The sequence below is a fragment of the Lissotriton vulgaris genome, chromosome 8, assembly GCF_964263255.1.
Source record: "Lissotriton vulgaris chromosome 8, aLisVul1.2, whole genome shotgun sequence".
Taxonomy (NCBI): Eukaryota; Metazoa; Chordata; class Amphibia; order Caudata; family Salamandridae; genus Lissotriton; species Lissotriton vulgaris.
In genome coordinates this window covers 1,556,173,231-1,556,194,379 of record NC_141696.1, presented here as the reverse complement: position 1 = coordinate 1,556,194,379, position 21,149 = coordinate 1,556,173,231, and the positions used below count along the sequence as shown (strand labels likewise).

The window sequence follows — 21,149 nt, the reverse complement described above, 5'->3', positions numbered from 1 at the left end:
GGCTCGGAAGGGATGGGGCGGTGTAGGAGAGGCATCCTATGAGTGGGCGCTGCAAAGGTGTAGGAGGGCAGTGGCATTGCTAATGTTGTTTATTTTTGCACTGGGAAACTTGTATTTGAATCCATCCCCATCCCTCTTTCTTCTACTCCCACCCACCACCCCGTCCCTATCCTCTCTACGTAATGCCACACAATGCCACTAAACGTAATTGAACACCACTGCATGACACATATTCACATTCCACATAATTCAACTCCATAATTCAACTCAACGCCTCACAATTATTTGCCACACAATTCAACAAAACAAATCCATGCCACATAATTCCTTTCCACACAACACAGTTCTCATCTCTCAATTCCACACCACACAATTCCGCTCAACATTATTCCACTCCATGCCACTTAATCACAGTCTAACAAATTCCGCTTCACAGATTTCCACTCCACTATAAAACCATTGATCTGTTTGTGAAACAACTACAATGTCCGATTTTCCCTGTATTAGCAGTGTCAAGGATTGACATTATTTCTTGGTCAAGATAGGATATTATAGCATTTCTTGCAGAGATTTTTGTTTTCTGTGATTGGTGGGTAAGTAATTTAGGGGTAGGAGAAGGCAGATGACAAAACAGGACCATCGATAGAAGGGTTTGACGTACCTCCAAGTTTGTGTTAGCATGCCTATGAGCCGCCCTACCTTTACAACCACAGCATCTCTATTTTACAAAGCATTATGGTGATGGTTCTGGAATGTTGCGCAAGTTAGTATGAAAGACAGACCCTCTCCTCCAATACCATCCCCAAACTTTAGGTGCTCTGATGGTTGTATCGATACTCTTAGAGGCTTTAGCTTTTGGTTTTCATTTGAGCATCCAATAGCCTCAGACCCCCATTTATGGGCAGCTGTTGTGAAAGTTGATGCATTGTTTGACTGGCGGTGATTGTCACTAAAATTAGTTCAACCATGCCACTTATCACCCCAACCGGTCTGGGATTTCATGTGTTCCAATGTAGAGTGGACCTGGACTGGCAGTTCGGGCTGGACTGTTGCTATTGGAGCAGACCAAGACTGATTTGCATATGGCTGAGTCCAGTTTGAGGTGGCATGGGGGGATCAAAAAATGATGGACTGCGGTGTTGCTCCAGGTAATTACATGTGGATGAGATTAATCCTAGCTTTGCACTCCTCTCTTTTTTGAATTCCTCATGTTGCTGAGTAAGAGAAAAAGCACAATGTTATTTTAGACTCTAAAATCTGGAACCCCGTCATGTCCGTCATTAGTGCTAAACCTGGACTCTAGGCACAGACGCATTCACACAGACAGAAATGCAGAGACACGTACACACACGTGGAGAATCATACAAAGACTCCCTCTCGTGTTCAAGCTGTGTCAAACATAAAGTAATTAATATGGATTAGTTAACAACAGTGCTAATATAATAGAATGGTTCCTGGCCCTTGTGTGGCGAAGGCGTGGACTTGACCATGTGAAATTGGGCTAGGCCGTTTGAACAAATAGTGCATCACAATTGCATAAACAGCATCCGTAGTGTCCTGTGAAGGCAGTAAAAAAAGTGTTGTAATACTTGCCCAACTATGAGGTGAATGAGGAAATGACTTGATCCTAATGCGCAAACCAGGCCAGATTAAAATGCACATAGATGCCAGGTTCAAAGGCACAATCTCTCACACACACCTGCACACTCCCCCCACCCTACCACACCCACACATTTTGAGAAACAGACAGTACATGGGCCTTACACACACATTTTGAAAACAGGCTGTACATGAACTTTTCACACACATTTTGAAAACAGGCTGTACATGGACTTTTCACACACATTTTAAAAACAGGTTGTACATGGACCTTTCACACACAAACACACACACACATTTGAAAACACACATACTGTGCATGGACCTTGAGGGGGAGGGATTTGGGGAGACCAGGGAGAGTGTGTTTGGTCTGGTTAAGTAACAGAGACCAAATTCAAGGGTAATATGTCGGTGAAGGGTTTAGATTAATACGCAGGAAGTGATGGCGCTCTTGCTGATACGTGTAAAGGAGATGGTAGTGAAGGTAAATAAAGTGTCCGGTGCGGATACAGCAGAACCAGCGAGGAGACCGGCGTCCCAAGCATAGCCCATTTGTTCTGGTACGGACAGACCCGTCCTACCTTTTCCTTTACCCGTTACGGATGTGATGTTTATCATACATCACCAAGCACACACCGAAACCGCCACCGTCCGGCCCATTTTAATTCCTAATTCTGGCCCTCATACGTCCTACAGCCCTGAAGAGTCACAATTGTACACGTTGTGACGAAACACGTGTCGGCTGGTAGAATGCACGTTGTACTGATCTGGATTGACTTCTAAATCCATTTGCTGAAACTTTCAAGGTCTCATCTTGCATTATTTGGACATTCTCAAGTGTTGATAAACCGGTTTTACCGCAATCCTCCACATAAATACATGTGTACAGGAATTTTGTCTCATCGGCCAAATTCAAGGGTGTCTGACTTATTAAATGTCTAGATTCCTAATCTCTACAAAGTCTTTAAACATCTCACTGAATTGTTTCTTCTGTCTCCTTAGGCTTCAGTCCTACAGACTCCTTCTTCCCCCCCAGAGACCAGCTGTGCACTTCACCGCCCTTGGATTAAACAAAAAAGTAAGTGTTATTTTATCCCCTAAAAACCATCAGAACTATCGGAAAGTCTATTCCGCTCCACTTCCTATGTATCGCTGTTCTTCCAAATGGTGTTTTTCAGCTTTTCTTCTACTTTTATGCACACTTGTATCACTTGCCCTTTATTTCTCCTGTCTATTTTTTCCTTGCTTCTGCTTGTTTCTTTTTCTTTTGCGCTCTTGTCTCCTTGCCCCCACCTTTATCACGAGAATAAGACCCTTTATTAGGCCACCAAGACTCACTTGTAAAAGGAAAACAAAACGGTTACCTTCAGACTGGCCCTGTAAGCTGGATTCTGTGAGCAATAGTCAGTTTTCCCACTCTCCCTACAGATGAACAACTTAATTTTTTTTGTTTTTTTACAAAAATGCACCAGGAAAGAAATAGAAGCGGGAGCTGCAGCTTCGGCTATATGGCCTTACAGCGATTCGCTTCTTTTTTGCAGAACTGCACCTTTCATGTGGCACAAAACTCTTTTTAGTCTCAGGTTTTTGCTTTGCAACTGGGGGTGCCTTATGGCTCCTCCTTGAGCCCTACTTTATTCAGTCTTTACATGCACCCCCTGCCTGATATCATAGAGTGTTGCATATCATAAGCCGTTGATACACAGCTGATTATCATCCTGTCACAGGACGAAGCTAACATGGCGGTTCTGTTAAGGACCTGTCTGACGGATAGGCTGATTGGATGGACCTCAATTGTCTCGAGCTCAATGCTGGGGAAACAGAGGTCCATATCCTAGGTAAGCAGCCTTCCATTTGGTCCTCCAATTGGTGGCCTGACGCGCTTGTATCCTTACCTGCCCCAAAGCCTAAAGTCAAGAACCTTGGCATCTGGTTCAATGCTGGGCTCTCCTTTGATGGTCAGATAACAGCCTTGGCTGGCAAGTGTTTCGGGATCCTAAGAACTCTTAAAAAGATACTTAGACTTCTCCTGGAAGCCGCCAAAAAGACAGTAGTCCAGTCCATGGATATGTCCAGGCTGAACTATTGTAATGTCCTGAACATGCGTGTCTCACAGTCTCGGCTGATGAGACTTTTGTGTACACAGAACGCGGAAGCCGTTTGCTGAAAAGGCTTTCCTTTAAAGCAATGTGCTATTGCTATGAGGTTGTTAACAATAAGGGCCCTCGATGTTTGCATCCTTTTGCTAAACTCTAAAAATAGCACCCACTGGATGATCTTCCTTTAGTTTTCTAGCAGCCCAGAGGTAGAACTCTCCTCGCCTTTCACTCAAACAGGAAAAAACTGAACTTTCGTTCCGCTAAAATGTAAGGACCTGGTTGTTTAGGTCAGTCTTATTAGAGATTTTTTTCTTAGCATGTTGTTTGGTTCTAACTTTCGACAGCGAGACCTTAGCGTACTTTGGTAAAAGTAACTAGGTGCTTTATAAATCATACTAGCAGCCCGTCCTGACGTTGTCCGGGTATGAATTCTTGCGGCCAGTAGTATATTGTTTTGTAGGATTTCGTTTTGATAGCATTTCTTATCTGTGACAGGCCTGTGAAACGCTCCGATTCACAGTGCACTGCTGATGCACTTAAGAGTGCGCGTTCAGTAGTGTGTGAACTCGAGTTTCCCTACTTTATTTTTCCTTGCAATATTATATAGCGCAAACCCGACAACATTGCATGAGCACAATTTACATTACAGAAGAACACATTCATTTGTGGTAGGCACGGGGAGACAAAGCGATTTGCCTGGAATCACAGGATGTTGAGCTGATGCCAAGATTCGAACGTAGCTCCCCAGCTCTAAAGTTCGCAATTCTAGAACTTGTGGCGGGAGGTGTGTCTAAAAGTGTATGTTGGTGCTTGCCATCAATGAGAGAGACCTGTGCATTTTTCAAATGGGTGGTGAAAAAATGAGTATGTTGCTGGAGATGTGGGCCGCCGTGCCACCAATGTACTTACCGGAGAGGGTAAACACCCATTATTCCGCAACTTTTTTTCCGCATACCATCACTCCGCATACTTTCATTACGAAAGTACCATGACTCCGCAATGCCATTATAACGCATGGCATTACATTTTATATGCTTTTACCACGCATATATTTACAACGACGTTCGTTGTAAATGCATGAATGGTAAAAACATGTTTTTTAATGTTTGGATAAGGTAAGTAGGGGTATATGTTTTGGGGTACTGAGGTATATGTTTTGGGGTGTTTGGGTATTGTAAGGGTTCAGATATCGTTTTGGGTTATGGGGTACAGGGGTAGTTTTAGGGTTTAGGGATAGGTATGGGTTTTGGGGTACAGGGGTATTTTTAGGGTTCAGGGCTAGGTTTGGGTTTTGGGGTACAGGGGTAGTTTAGGGTTCAGGGGTAAGTTTAGGTTTTGGGGTACAGTGGTATTTTTAGGGTTCAGGGCGAGGTTTGGATTTTGGGGTACAGGGGTATTTTTAGGGTTCAGGGGTAGGTTTGGGTTTTGAGGTGCAGGGGTATTTATAGGGTTTAGGGCTAGGTTTGGGTTTTGGGGTACAGGGGTATTTTTAGGGTTCAGGGATAGGTTTGGGTTTTGGGGTACAGGGTATATTTATAGGGTTAAGATGGGTTGGTGTTTAAGGGTGTTGGGGTATTTTAAGGAGTAAGGGTGGGTTATGATTATGGGGTGCAGTGGTATTTAAAGGGAGCAGGGTGGGATTAGCACACGATATGAGACATGAAGGGCGGAACATACCACACGCCCCCAGCGTTTGTCGCGCCCCCAGCACACGCCCACAGCACAATGCAGACACGCCCACAAGGGACTACTTTGCTGGCACGGTTCTTTTGACTTTTAAATGTATATGGTGGGCGTCTGCATAGCCTATGTCCTTCTGCTGCAGCTGCCCTTTCCAACGCTGTACTGGGTGTTGTGATTGGTGCTGTGGTTCCTGAGATTACCCGCCTCAAAGGTTTGGGCTCTCTCTTTATTATATTACTAGCAGCCCATCCCGACCTTGTCTGGGAGCAATCTGGCTTCCCCGACCCCCGCCTGCCCCGACATTGCCCAGCAGCCCGGGCCCCCGGCCGCTCCATCCCCCGCCTGCCCCGACCCCCGCCTGCCCCGACATTGTCCCCCGGATGTCACAAAGGCCCAGTGTTGAGGCGCTCTGCATAAATCTCCATGGCAGATGCTCTAAGTCCCTATCCCCTGCCTGCCCCGACCCCCGCCTGCCCCGACATTGTCCCCCGGAGCCTTTCCTCAGCCGATGTAAATTGTACCCTTCTGTTTTGTTGTAACTCCCCGTGCCCCGACCCCCGCCTGCCCGACATTGTCCCCATGACAACTCAAACGCAACGAAGCCGATTACAGGGAGGGCAGAGTGTTCACGTTCGCGAAAAAATACGACCTACTAGTGAAAAAACCCAAGACACCTGAACCAACATTGGGAGAAGGAGCGGCCTCAACCGCATCAAGTTCATCCTCTCTTAACACCATCCCTAGCGAGAACAAAACAGAAACAGAAAGGAACACCAACGCCTCCAATTTTTTGGGCGAAATCTTAACCATCAGATGCAAGAAACGCACTCAACAGCGTCAGAACCCCAGCGCAAAAAGACCAGAAGAGGCAAACGACCCGGGAAAAGAAGAATACAAAAGAAAATTGAGGTCAGGGAACAATCGGACATAAACACAGAGTCCCAAGAGGTACAAGTGGTGAACCTGTCCAACAAAATTCTGTCTCAAGATATGACGAATGTGCTCAGTAAGGGCCTCAACTTCAACCCTCAAGACAATGGCGGCCCATGCAAGGTTAAAATAGATCTATTCAAATTTGTACGTCGGCTTAAACTAAGAAAACATTTTGCTTACAACCCAAAAGAAGGGCCAAGCACATGTACAACACTGACCAGACCTATAGAAGGCATGCATACCATACAAGAGATAAAGGACATACACCTTCTTCTGACCCTCAATGAAACCTCTGACCAACCGTTCACACCTGAAAACCTGCTACGAGACCTAGGCATAGAGGATGACCCCACACTTAGCTGCAACCTTAGATGCAAGTCGAAATGGACACCAAATTCACCAGCGGGCAACCCCATCGACACTTTTCACACGCTGGTACTAGAAGACCTTGAAAGATACGAAATCAGAAATCACCAACCACGGAAATACAATAGTAGTGACAATCTCACCAGAGGCGAACGTTTGGCCCTAAAGTCACTCACACTGGACAGGGGAAATAGTGATAAAAGAAGCAGACAAAGGCGGCAACGTCGTTGTCATGGACAAAACTGACTATGAAGAAGAAGTACATTCCCAACCTAACGACTTGACATGCTACACACCCATCAAGAATAATCCACTGGAGACATAACAATCAAGATTAACAACCAATTAAAGGAATGGGGCGGAGCTGGTTTACTGAATGACACAGAAACTTCCTACCTCAAAATACATAAACCAATGGCCCCTTGGCTCTACACCCTGCCCAAGATCCATAAACCTGCCACTTTCCCTCCAGGAAGACCGATAGTCTCCCGAATAGGGGGACCCACCGAGAGATTGTCAGAGTACGTGGACATCTTCCTTAACCCACTGGTCAAGAACCTCCCTTCCTACATCCAGGGCACAAAACACGTCCTAAGTATCCTCAACGACATACATTGGCAAACTGGAATGACAATGGCAACTTTGGATGTTGTCTCACTGTACACCTCAATAGATCCAGACAAGGGCTTGGGGGCTGTGTCCAAATATCTCAACACAAGACCAGTTAATCTATGGCAACATACGAACATGATTACTACCATGATGAGCATCATTCTCAAGAATAACTTCATGTTCAACCAGAAAGGGTACAAACAAACGAAGGGAGTAGCCATGGGCTAAAGGTTTTCCCCTTCGTTTGCTAATCTCTACATGGGTACAATGGAGTCCTCTTGGATTTGGAGTACCAAAGGTGCAGCATTGGTGGACTCGATAGTATACTGTGGCCGATACATCGACGACTGCCTACTGATTTGGTCCGGCACACACCCTGAGTTGGAAGCCTTTTTTGATCATCTTAATACGAACGACATGGATATGAGATTCACCTGCAACTACAGTACCAAAAAAGTCACCTTTCTAGACCTGGAGATTTACATATTGGACAATACAATGCACACCAGGCTTTACCGGAAGGAGACTTCGTGTAACGCCATCCTTAGAACTGACAGTTCGCACCCTAGACATCAAATTGATTCAATACCCTATGGTGAACTGGCCAGAGCACGCAGAAACTGCAGCGAAAAAGTTGGATTTGAGACCTGCGTCAGTGACACGCGGAACCGTTTTCTCAATCGAGGCTACAAACAAAAGGTCGTCAACAAAGCAGTCAAAAAGGCGCAAACACTGAACAGAAACAACACGTTACTGCCTCAGAACAAACAAACTGCTGACACAGCTCAAACCAGGATGATCATGGACTACAACAGCATTAGCCCCGTGGTGAGAAAAAGCATCAACAGACATTGGAATATTCTGTTGGCGGACAAAACTCTTGCGCCATGCATCAACTCCAAACCACAGATTACGTACAGACGCGGCAAGACCCTACGAACACGATTAAGCCCGACCGTACCCCCTACACACAACCCAGACACCTGGCTTACCAACAGTATGAAAGTATTCTACAAATGTGGGTGCTGTGGTGTGTGCAAATGGGCAAGAAACAAAACCAAATATTTCCATGGTCCCCTCAAACAGAAATATAAGATCAACACCAACATCAATTGCAATACCAAATTCGTTGTATACATTGTAGAATGTATGTGCCACAGTCAGTACGTCGGAAGCACAATCAGGCCCCTCAAAGACCGCATTGGTGAAAATGCCAGGGCCATGCACCAGCAGGATCCCAGATATCCAAGGGCCCTTCACATAGCACAATGCTCTAGTCAATCAACACACAAGACATTTGAATTCTATGGCATTGACATTGCCACAGGGCTCCTCCCTTAGCCCCACACTTTTTAATGTTTACATGTCTCCCCTTGAAGACATCATCACTCCCTTTGGTGTCAAGACAGTGATGTACGCTGATGACACCCAGCTGGTGGTGTCCATCAACCACTCAAACACCAGCCTAGGAAACCTCGCCAGCTGTCTCGAAGGGATCTCACAATGGATGTCGGACTCAAGACTTAAGCTTAACGGCGATAAATACGAGATCCTCTTCCTTGGCAACCAAAACAAATTACCTGCAAACCTTTCCTGGCCACCCTGCATGGGCACCTACCCTACACCCAAAACCGAGGTTAAAAGCCTAGGTATCTGGCTCGACCAGGACCTTAACTTCAAAACCCAGGCCAGGAAAACAACAGGGACCTGCTTCGGACTAATCCGTATGGCCCGTAAGATCCTCCACCTGATCCCTTTTCATTCCAGGAAGTTACTGATGCAGGGACTTGTCAACTCAAGACTAGATCACGGTAATATCCTGTACCTGGGAGCCCCTGCATCAGTTATTCAAAAACTTCAGGTGGCCCAAAACGCCGCAGCTAGAGTCCTCACGGGAACCAAAGCACGGAGTTCGGCGAAACCTGCCCTCAAAAGCTTACACTGGCTCCCAGTGAAGGAGCGCATCACATTCAAAACGCTCTGCACAGCGCACAAAATCCTGCATGATAAGGGCTCCCCAGTTCTCAGATCCCTGATGAAACCACACCAATCTAACAAACATCTAAGATCTGATTCACTTGCCCTGGCCTCCATCCCTAGAATAATAAAGGCAAGATCTGGCGGCCGCAGGTTCGCCTACAACGCGCCAAAGCTCTGGAACTCCCTTCCACTAGCCATGAGGAGTGACCATAATCTACTATCCTTCCGTAAAAAACTAAAAACGTGGCTCTTTCCCTAAATACCCACCTGCTTTGACCCCTTCCGGAATAAACTAGGTCCTCTTAGCGCTGGGATGCCCAAGGGTAGCTATGCGCTCTATAAATCCACTTCCAAAATTCCAAACCGAATGTACGCGGAGGTAACCGTGAACTCCGCCTACGCAGACTGGAAGCCACTTGGATCATGCATCTGCACACTGTCAAGTACGACCAAAACATGGACTCAGAGCTAGAAAACTTCTTGGACACATGAAATATCAGTCACAATGTAGCTTAGTAGCTTGTTGCTGTCTTTCTCTGCTTCCCATATAAATCTGGTTTCATGATTGTCAAACACGACTTTTCTCCGCATGACACCGCACATCTTGTGACCCCATGCACACCTACTCGTGGCATTTTCTCATCATATACTGTTTGTTCACTACTTAGAACTACGTAGGCACCAGCCCTAGGGCAAACCGGTTTTTTGTCCTAAATCGTATATTTTTTACCGTAACGTTTCTCAACATGTTTCCTTGTTTGGCATGATTTTGGATATGTTTTTACGTCTCTTATCTTCGTATTACTGTTTTGTCATAACATTAGGTAGAGCTCCAACTTGTACAAATATGATCCCACCCTCGGCGCACCTCCCGAACACACTGAATACTAGAGTCATCACTCTAGTTGCTCCTAGATCACGTCCTGACATTTTGTTTTTATCAACCCATTACGCCTGCGTACTCGTAGGATTGTGACCAATCTCCACCGGCACTATTAACTACATGCTTGCGCACCCGTAGGCTTGTGACTACTGTCCACTGGCATCATCACTACATGCATTTTTCCTGTCTACGTTGCACCAGAGTGAGCAGTCTAGCTGCACCTGTAACGTATCTTCACTTCCTGTTTGTAATCACCAATGCGCGTGCGCACCTCCGGGCATTTGGTATTTCACCTCTAGCGCCACGAGCACCGTGCTCTCCAGCTCATTTCCGCCCGACGAGACGTGAAGCCACATCTTTTCTCTAGGTAACCTTTTAAGCTCAGATACATGGGTACTGTACAGACCTGGACACTTTGTCGTGTCTTAACCGTACTTCCATTCCAGTACGGTAACACTCTTATCCTTCTCCCACTTTCAGGAGGCAACGCCCCAGTCGTACCCGACTGCGTGCAAGCCATCCGTCAGCCATATGACCCTTGCCCTTCACTTCCTCATTGTGATTGCCCTGTATCACCGGATCCACCGGTGAGTCTCATACGGACGTCCCAGTCCGAGTTCATTTATTTCTTCATTGTTTCAATTTCCCCTACCACCACCATGGCCCGACTAATTCCCTCCTGCTTCTGCCCCCCACAGATCAGAACACAAGCGCCGCTTTCAGGTAATTGCCCTGTTATTGTCCCCAGCCATTTTACACTCACTATCGTTAAGTGAAGCCGTTCATAGTTTGTTCTTGACATGCCAAATCATTTAATAAAAATTATTTAGTTTGTATCTGTATTTAAGAATTTTCTGTTCAGGTTCGACCTGGGATCATATTTTAGCCTTAGGCCGACTCTGCATCATTGAATGTAAATTGTGCTCACCATTACGTCTTTGAAAACGTTTTTCAAACGTTACGGATTACTACACAGGCACTCATATTGGCCTTTCAACAGTCACCAAATAGTCGCGTTTTACTCTTGTACTGTTTTACGGATCACAGTCACTGTTCCTCACTCACTGACATGCTTTAGGTCAAGTTGTCTGACTTCTGTTTATGTACGTATTCCCATTCACACAAGTGGCAACCATTTATTAATTATGCACGTTTGCTTGAACCATCCTAATATTGTGGCAATGATGTCTTCACAATGGTTATGACTCACATTCCTTCATACCGTCTGTAAGCTACCTAAACATCGTTTAGATCTTTTTCTGTACGACATGGCTCATTTGCTTTGAACAATGTAACAGTACGATTGCGTGTTTTTTGGCAACTATAACCTGCACATTCAGGATGTCCGTTTATCTGAACTGAAATATCAGATTGTTATGGATTAGCCATTTATCGTCATCTTCTGTTTCCAAGTCACGGACACGCTAGACACACCCTATGTCCGCCCGCCTTAACCTTACGGGGACCACCGTTTTTTCCGTCCGGTAGCCACGCCACACTGGCACTACTATTCCGCCTCTCACTCCTGGACACTACTTATTCCTTGTGACTAATCCTGATTCGCCCTTAATCAGCTCTTTTCCACCATGCACCTACGAGCCATAAAGTTATTCATCCGTGGCTTTCCTTCTAGGCAGGGGATCCATTAACTGAGGTATGATCCTTCACCACACCCCTGCCATTTCTCCACATCCACCCTTCCTGCCCTCACCTCTCCCCATCCTCGCATGAACACGCAATTGGTCCTCATCCATCACCACACCTCCATCCCTCACACCGATGTTCCCAGACATCGTTTCGCCCATGTTTCCAATGTGCGACAGCAGGTATTATTTCCATTTTCCAACTTAGTCGTCATACACATTCCCCTTGATTTGCTTTCATCTGACACACGTCACGCACCTTTTTAGGACTGCTGCTTAAGTCTTGAATCCCTGTGTTTGTTGGCCATGCACTTTCACTGATGTTTTTGTACTATGATATATTTTACAGCCCTGATGAGTCACAGGCACTGCCCTGTTGATGAAACACGTGTCGGCTGGCGTTCTGTAAACATACCAAAGAAAGAAGACCTATATAAAGTTTAATATATTGTCTTCACCATACAGCCGGTGTCCATCGTTTTGTCTCAATCAACCAAATCACTTAAATTTGTTTGTACCACACGTGTGCCCAGTACCTGTTGTATAATTTGTGGAATTGCGTCTTGGACAACGTATACGTCTGTTGGAGATCTTAGGAGGACATATGTGGGCCTGTCCAGACGTCGTCTAATAATGAGATGCCAGTGGCATCCCATCGAGTGTACCCCTTTAATGCTCCCCCCCCCCCCCAACCATGTAGCCTTGGCACAAGGGGGTGTGACGAAGCCAGACAGGTTAGTTCCGGAAATGCACTGGGGATGGCGCAACCGTAGAACATCACCATTATTAGTGGAAATCCCACTGAGGCAAGTTCCAGCCTGAAAGCCCCCTGTTGAACCAGTCATTGATGACAAAGAGGTGTGACGCTAAGTAGTACAAATCCAAGTTAGCCACACTAAGCCCCCTTTTTATGGAGCATGAATGACAAGTGGAAAAAGCCAGGAGAGGCATACCATTATATCATGGACAGCAATAGCTACTGAATCCAGCTCCCTGAACCAGTGATGAGAAATCATGTGTGTGAAATTTTGGAAGAGGTACAGAAATCGAAGTAGCGACATTCAACGGTAGTGTCTGCTACCTCTTAAGGTCTGTTTTAGTTTTGTGGGTTAGGGGGTAACTTTAGGGGCCATGTTAAGTCTGCATTAAGAGCCACCTGTATGCTCAAGTAGCGGAAACTAAGGCGATGGATCAGGATAGTTGTTTGCCAGTCCTCACAGTCTTGCGAGGGCAGTAGTGGGACTAGTATTGATTTGGCCGTGTTGATGACCAATCCCAAAGCTTCCGCAAGGCGCTGCAGGAGTCGAGGGCACAGAGAGCCACTGCTTCTTAGGCCAGAGAGCTACAATAGAATGTCGTCTGCGTAGAGCGCAACGAGGTCTTCATGTCCCTATGTCCCTTATCCCATCCGCTAATTTGCACGTTACAACTTATGAGTTTGGCGAGGTGCTCAATTGACAATGCAAAAAGAAGGGGGGCAGGGGGCAGCCTGATAGGAAATTTGTCAGAACCCACTCAATTGATTTATACTTGGGGCGTCAAATTAGCATAGAGAAGCCAAACAAAGCCACGGAAGCAGGACCCAAACCCTGCCTTCTCCTGTACCCGGATCAGATAGCTACAGTCTACAGTGTCAAATGCTTTTTCAAAATCTATTAGGACTAAAGCCAATGCGGATGCCAGTAAGTGCAGATGGGCCAATCGCACGTCTAGGCGCCTCAGACAGTGTATTTTGCTGCTAGCAGATATAAAGCCGCATTGGTCTGGGTGAATTAAGGACAGAGGACCCATCATAGGCGTTCGGCCAGGATGGTTGCGAAGATTTTAACCTCCAAAATAAGGGATATGGGCTGTCATTCGGCACAGGAGATAGATGGTGGGTGTACCCTCTGTATTATCACAATGGTAGCTTGATCAAGGTCTCGGGAGAAAAAGCCCGGCTGCGTCGCTTCTCTGTAGAGACATAATAAGTGAGGGGCAAGTATGTCCTTATACTTAACATGACATTCCGTAGGGTAGCCATCAGGGCCAGACATCTTGCGGACGCCATTTCCGAGGTCTCATCTCTAATCTCTTCGACCGTAAGGGGCTGTTCCAGATCTCGCCACTCTGTACTAGAAAGGCTGGGCAGGGAAGGAAGGTGGGGGGGAGCTAATTCCATAGACTGGTGCAAGGCTGCAGCATAGAAAAAATTGCTCCGCAGTGTAGCCTATCAAGGTTTTCCACGTTAGGGAAATTGAAGGTGGCGGATCTGTTGGTGCAAACCAAATCTGGGTATGTCCCCCTCATATATTACATCTTGTCCGTGAGGAGATTAGTGCCGCCTTGACCCCAATACTAAACAAAATCACAAGCTTGGGGGTCTTCCCTATAGGCTGGAAAAGGGTCTGTATTAGGCCTATCTTAAAGAAACCCACACTCGACCCTCGATACTAAAAATTACCGGCCAATATCCTGTCTCCCTTTTCCATCTAGAGATACTAGAGAGAGCACTAAATAGAGAGCTGACCTATTACTTGGATCAGAACAAAATCCTTGATTCTACACAACATGGCTTTAGAGCTCAGCATTTGACGGAATCCACTTTGATAATGGCCACAGAAGAGATCAGAAAAATAATGAATTAAGGGGGAAGGGCCATCCTTATACTGCTTGACTTAACTGCAGCCTTCGACACTGTTAACCATTTGGTACTGGTGCGGAGGCTGGAAGAGGTTGGCATTACAGATAAGGCCCTAGCCCTGCTAGCATCCTATCTGACATCCAGGGAACAAGCAATACACTGGAATGGACTTCAATCAGGAAAGTTTACTCTTCCATGTGGAGTTCCACAAGGCTCTGCTTTGTCTCCCACTATGTTTAACATATATGTGGCTCCACTGGCGAGATTGATAAAAAGCCATGGGTTCACACTAGTGTTGTACGTGGATGACACCCAATTAGTGGTGTCAGTCAAACACAGCGTGGACCTAATGGCTGAATAGTTTTTAGAATTGCTTAACGGCCCTAATGACATGGATGAACTCGAATTTCTTGAAACGAAACACAGGAAAAACTGAGGTCATAGAGTTCGTCCAGAAACCATCGGTTTGGAGCCAACTGTGGTGGCCATCAGAAGCCGGAACGTGTCCTGTCCCCAAGGCCAGGAATTTGGGCTTTCTGATTGACAAAGACCAAAGACTTGCCTCCCAAGTTAACCAGGTGTCTTCTACTTGCTTCCACACGCTGAATGTCCTACGTAAGATCCTTCCATATATTCCCTTCTCACTAAGGAAACTGTAAACGCAGCCTTAGTCCTGTCAAGGTTAGATTACTGCAATGCACTATACTTGGGGGCAGGGGTAGGGCAGCTCTTTAAACTCCAATCACTACAAAATGCGGCTGCTAGAGTATTTCTTGATTTGCCCAGACATCATCCGACATCCACAAGTACAAAACATCTCCACCGGCTTCCTGTCAGACAGAGAATAGAATTTAAGGCCCTCTGCTTACTCCATAAATCCCTCTACGGAGGAATTGCAGATAACATCCACCTTCTATTCCCCCGTTATATGCCATCACGCTGTCTCAGATCAGCCTATACTGGACTGGTCCATGTCCCCAAGATCAGAAGAGCAAGATGGGGAGGAAAAGAATTCTCAGCCCAAGCGGCAACATTGTGGAACTCCCTTCCCACTCATTTGAGACTACAGTCCAGTAGGACCCTCTTTCGAAAACTGATAAAAACACAGCTTTTCTCTATACTTTAGACCCGGCAGTATATGGACTACACTTCCCTCAGCGCCAAGACGCCTCAGCAATAGTGCGCTGAATAAATATTCAGTCAGTCAGCCAGCATAGAGTGTTGCATAATAGTCAGCAAGACTTGAGCAATGTCGAGAGAGGTGTGGTGAGTGTGGCGTCTGACGTACCAATGTGGAGGAGCAACAGGGCGTGATCAGAGATCCAGCATGAGAGTATCTGCACATGTGAAACCGATAACAGTGGCCGGCATGAGAAGAATATCTATGCTTGCATGCATGTGTGTGTGTGATGAGCAGCTGAGGTGTATGTATATTGCCTCTGCCTAGGGTTCCAGAGTCTACATACATCACACATGCCAGGGAGCTCGCTTTATGACGCCAAATCTTCGATGGAGGACCGGTGGAATCGTCCTCAGGGTGTAGGACTGCATTAAAGTCCCCCTCAACGATAGTGAGACCTGGAAGCAGTTGGGCAAGTATGCCAAGGAGTGTGGGTAGGAAGAAATCTAGTTCTGCGGGGGCATAGAGATACAGGAGATTCAATCGGCTGCCCGCCATCGTACCAATTAGGGCGAAATAGTGACTTTGGGTTTCAGCCCATGTCTGTACTACCACCACGGGAAAAGTGCGACGCAGCAGGATTGCCACACCAGTGGACCTCCTAGCATACCCAGCATGGTAGACTCTGTCATAGCCCTGTCGTGCTAGAATTGGACAACCCACACCCATAAAGTGTGGCTACATTCATAGGAACAAAGCTCAGTTTAAAAACTCCAAAAGATTGATCATAAAAAAAGAAACAAGTAGATTATGGATGCTGCTAGTCGGGAAGCAATGGTTGCCCCTTTTCAAGTTAGCAACTTCTAGATTCGATTCGTTCAGTATAATCAATATATTTTAAATATAACAGGTTGAAAACTGGTTGAAAGTGTGTACAAGTTTAAAATAAGTAAAATGAGTAACGGATGTCAAAATAATGAATCTGAGAGACTTGTTTGATTACAGAGCTAAATTTAGCAATGCCCTCTGATGGTGCCACATAGAATTCAAAACGCGAGAAACAGCAAAAACGATGGGTGGATGGGTGTCCGTTCGCAGTAATCTAAAAGCCTCCGCAAACTGCCTAAACCCCAAGTTCCTGCAAAGTGGGGCTAGCCATCGCTGTCTAGCAATTTTCTACCCGGGACAGAAAAAGAAAACCTGGATATCGGTCTTGTTGGTACAATTACATCTAGGGCATGCCAGGGGAGAGGCTTTGACAATTTATTCGTAAAGGCAAGAAGCGGCAAGGTCCCTGTTCTGAAATGGAAATACAGTTTCCTTGCAAAAAGTGGCTGGACAGTGTCCATATAGTGCTCAAAATGATCCTCCACTTTGATGTTTAAAAAGTCAGGAGTCAAACGACCCAGTTGGGCATTCCCCAGAATGTCGGCCAATTTGAGCGATCTGTATGCTCTGACCACTACAAGGCACGGGGTGGCTTGGCACGCTACTTCCGGGTTATTCCACAGATTTGGAAGGCCTGGCTTGTAGCATTTGCCCCTTATCAGGGCTGGAAAAATCATTAAAAATGCACTAGACCTGCAGGTCTAGTAACCTGCAAAATCTCCTCGACCTAACTGAAATGCACTTGACCTCTAACTCTGAAACCTGAGCAAATGTGACAAGTTAACAAGATTTAAAAGCATTTTTATTGCTCATTTACTATGTGAGCAATAAAGATGCCTTTAAATCTTGCTATCTTGTCTCATTTTTCTGCTTTCAGAGGCAGAGGTCAAGTGTCTGTTTGTATTCCTAGCCAGAAAGGGCGAGTAGGACCTAAAAATAGCTCGTCCTGAATGAATCTGTCTCGCAAATGCGAGCGGTTGAGTGAATTTTTCGAGCCCTGCTTATATAGGCGAGCCATGGCAACTTGCCCCCACCCAGTAAACCCAGAATCTCTTTAATTTCTGACTGATTCAAGGCTGTTGTCTAGTAGTTCCTTAAACCGTACAAGTGCGGAACCCAAAACAGTCTCCCCAACAGTGTCCAGAGCTACACCCCCTGAAGTATTACATGCGAGTACAGGTAAAATAAAAGCAACATCTGTTTGTGTACTAGTTGTACAGGCATGTACCACCCCAGAGTTGGGGCTTCGGATCCCTTTCTGTTGTTTAGGTTTTTGTATGCCCTCTCCCCTTCTTCGCCTCACTGGTGGCTCTTTCATCTTGGCCTCTGTGTGGGGTTTAAAAGCCTGTGTCCGTGTCCTGGTAGCTACACTAGTCCTGGTTACCGGATCCGAAAGGGAAACTTACACAACGGCTACAAGTATAGGTGCAGGTGAAGAAACAATTGCAGGAGAAGACTGCAGCTGGTCTTGTGTGGTAAAAGGACAGCAAGTTTGTGAAGCCTCCCACGGAGCGGTTTGGCTTAAAGAAGAGCACCTTGACAGGGTTAGAGGGCCTAAAGAGGCGCCTCTAAGTCAGTTTGATCTCATGACTGAGCATGGATTCCGCCCTGATAATAAAAGCATCCAAAGGCCCCATAACTCCCTTACGTTTGCTCATTGTGGACACAGAATAGACAACGCCACAAACACCTATTATAGCAGAATAAGCGACTGACATTTGCCACAGTACCTAGGGATTAAGGGTCCAAGTGTTTTGTTCCAGTGTTGTTAAGGGGGTGGTCCAGCCCAGCCTCCTCCGGGCTCAGATGCGAGCAGACAGGTCCACCCGCGCGCATCCCACGCTGCGGGAGCCCGCAAGCTCTTAGGCGCGCGTCCTGGAGCGATGCAAAGCATTGGCGCCTCACACCGGCACTAGGGACTGGTGGTTGTGGTCCCCTGGAAGCTTTGGTCTGTGGCTGGCAGCACAACAGCGTTGATGAGAACAGACTCCCACGCTGCGGTAGCCCGCAAACCCTTCTAGGCTCCTCATGGTGCGAAGCAAAGCGGTGGCGCCTCCCACTGGCGCTAGGGACCCTGGTGATTGTGATCCCCTGGAAGCTTTGGTCTGCGGCTGGCAGCACGACGACGTTGATGAGAACGGACTCCCCTTTGACAATTGCCAAAGCAGTGAAGCACCAAATATGTTAACAAATGCTCTTGTTTCTTCTGCAATTCAATTTACAACTCAAAAACACTTTTGGTATGTGTCTGATTCTAAGATCTAGGGAAAATGGTGCAGTTACTATGAACTGATGTTGTACTACAATCGGATGGACATCTTGTTTATAATAGTGTTAATATCATTTGGCACTTGAACACATGTATGGCTTATATTGGCTTGTTCGCTTTAAAAGCCTTAAAACTAATAAAATTCTGTGAGCCGTGGCCTAGGAGTCCAACATGACAGATCGGCTTTAGGCGAGCTCCTCCAGCACACAACACTATCTGCATCAATCCTGCCGGATTACTACATCTCAACATGTTTTAGAGGTCCTCACTGGCATAGGCGGTGTAGCAATGATCTCTCAGCCCTTGTATTGGGAGTGCGGCTCCTAGAAGATTATAAGATGATGTAGCCGCAATCACCAATGCCTGAGGCCTACGGCCGTGGCTGCAGACTGCAGTAGGCCGCGTGAGATGCACCGGGGTGATCAGGGGCCGGTGTCAAAGAACCTCCGGCCCACAGAGACGGAAAGGATGGCTGAATATGCGGCTGCAGTGACTGCATCCTTACGAGTGAGTGGAGCCAGGGGCCCTGAGTGGGTTGTGGGGGTCCCTGCGATTGGAGTGACAGAAGGGGCCTGAGCTGCCTAGGCCAGGGCCTAGGCGGATCTTCGGGAGAGGGCCCGGCTGCCAGCAGTGGAGATCCGGTGGCTCTATGGGCACTGACACAGCTGCCTGAGATGGAGTGTGGTGCCCTGGCGCTCCCGCACTGGAGTTTACGGCGGTCTTGCCAGGCTGCCGGGGATGGTAAAGCCCCCGCCTAGGAGCACACAGCAGGATCTGAATGGCACTGCATGGGAGCTGCCTGCCGCTGGTGACTGCCCGCGGGTGCAGCGCACCCTACGAGGTGAGGCCCGCCTGGAATACCTGTTCAGCCACATGTTATAGGAGCGCATGGCAGCACTGAAAGGGCATCGTATATGTCGGACCTGCTGAACACCCTACAAATCTCACAACAATTGGGCGGGCAGGTGTTGGGGGGATGGGGGGGGCACTTTCCCTTCTGCAGAGGCGGCCGGGCTAGGTCCCACTGCGGCTTGTGGTCGGGAGAGACCCCCCCCCCTCCCCTCGTGCACACACCAAGCAAGAATATGGGCCATGGAGTGCCTTTTTCCTACTTGCACAACTAGGGCCCACGGGTGGCAGTGCCCAGTGAGTGACTGATACTATTGAGGTCCGGGCCCTGACGACATTGTGTTGAAGTCTGCCACGGCCGGCTGGTGAGGCTTGGACGCTCAACCAACGACATTGTGTACCATCGGAAGCGACCACTATTTGGACATGACTGAGGATACGCCGGCGGTCCCTGCGTCATAGCAAAGCACAATGGACAGATTCATGGGGACCGGCACGTCAATGGCCGCTGCCAAGGGTGGCCCAGGTGGTACCCCTGATGATGCAAATTTACTGGCTGCGATAACCCAATCCAGAGATATGCTGGAGGCCAGAATAGGAGCTGTAGGGCCGGATGTGATGCGGCTGCGCCAAAACCTGTCCAACGTTGCAGTCCAGCTGAAACCAGGGTCTCCAGAGTAGAAGATGCAGTCCAAGATCACGAAAGGCCTGGCCACGCACGTGAAAGTTGCAGAGCGACGGGCCCGCGGAAATAATCTCACCTTTGTGGACTTTCCCAAGGGCTGTGAAGACAAGGATATGGGCAAATTCTTGGCTTAATGGCAATGGCTCAAGACGTGGAACCCGGCGGATGCTCTCTCCCCATGCTTCATTATAGAGCACGCCCACAGAACTGTCTGAGAGGCCTCCCTCTAGCACGAGGACCCGGCTGGTCTTCGCTAGGATTTTAAGCTTTCACGACAGAGACACTATCCTCACCTTTGCCAGACCTCAGCATCTATGACTCCCATTGTATAATGATCTTTCCAGACTTTTCTAGACTGGTTTAACAGCAACACTAGTCTTTTGTGGCAGCGAATACCCATCTCTGCAACCTGAAGATCTCATACATGCTTCTGTTTCTGGCCCGCCTACGAGTTGGCTATAAAGACCGTACCCAGTTCTTTGACACGCCTGAAGTGTTCACTTAGACCGATGAAATGTGACAGTTGAAGCCTCACATGCCCCCACATCGGGACTCTGACTCTTCTTTTGGAGACCCACATCAAACTCAGACCAAACTAAAGGACAAGAAAAGACACAGATCAAGATCATATTGGCGCTCCAAGCCATGCTTTGATGACCATGCAGGAGGCCTTGGATACTGAACACTCAAATTCCAAGGGTGCAGTGTATGGCGAATTGGGCAAAGTGTGTGAAAAACTTACTATATGGGTTGCCCCTATGGAGAAGTATACACCGAACTCTTCAGTAAATTCTATGTTGATGGGGTACCTGGGGATCCATTGGACGGATCATAAGCCTGCTCCCTGTTGGGGCTGGTGCTGGATTTCTTCTGTGACAGATGCGTCAATGAGGTTTGAGGTATTAGGTTGGGCAGTG

At 47.2% G+C, this 21,149-nt stretch overlaps 1 protein-coding gene across 1 annotated transcript in view; it reads left to right on the top strand.

Annotated features, from left to right (window-relative positions):
• LOC147700385 (uncharacterized) overlaps window positions 1–21,149 on the top strand; it is a 77,461-nt gene that overhangs the window by 35,894 nt on the left and 20,418 nt on the right. Inside the window, exon 2 of the mRNA XM_086935758.1 lies at window positions 2,602–2,677. The gene's annotated coding sequence lies outside the window, so the exon portion shown is untranslated. The remainder of the gene's footprint in view (window positions 1–2,601; window positions 2,678–21,149) is intronic.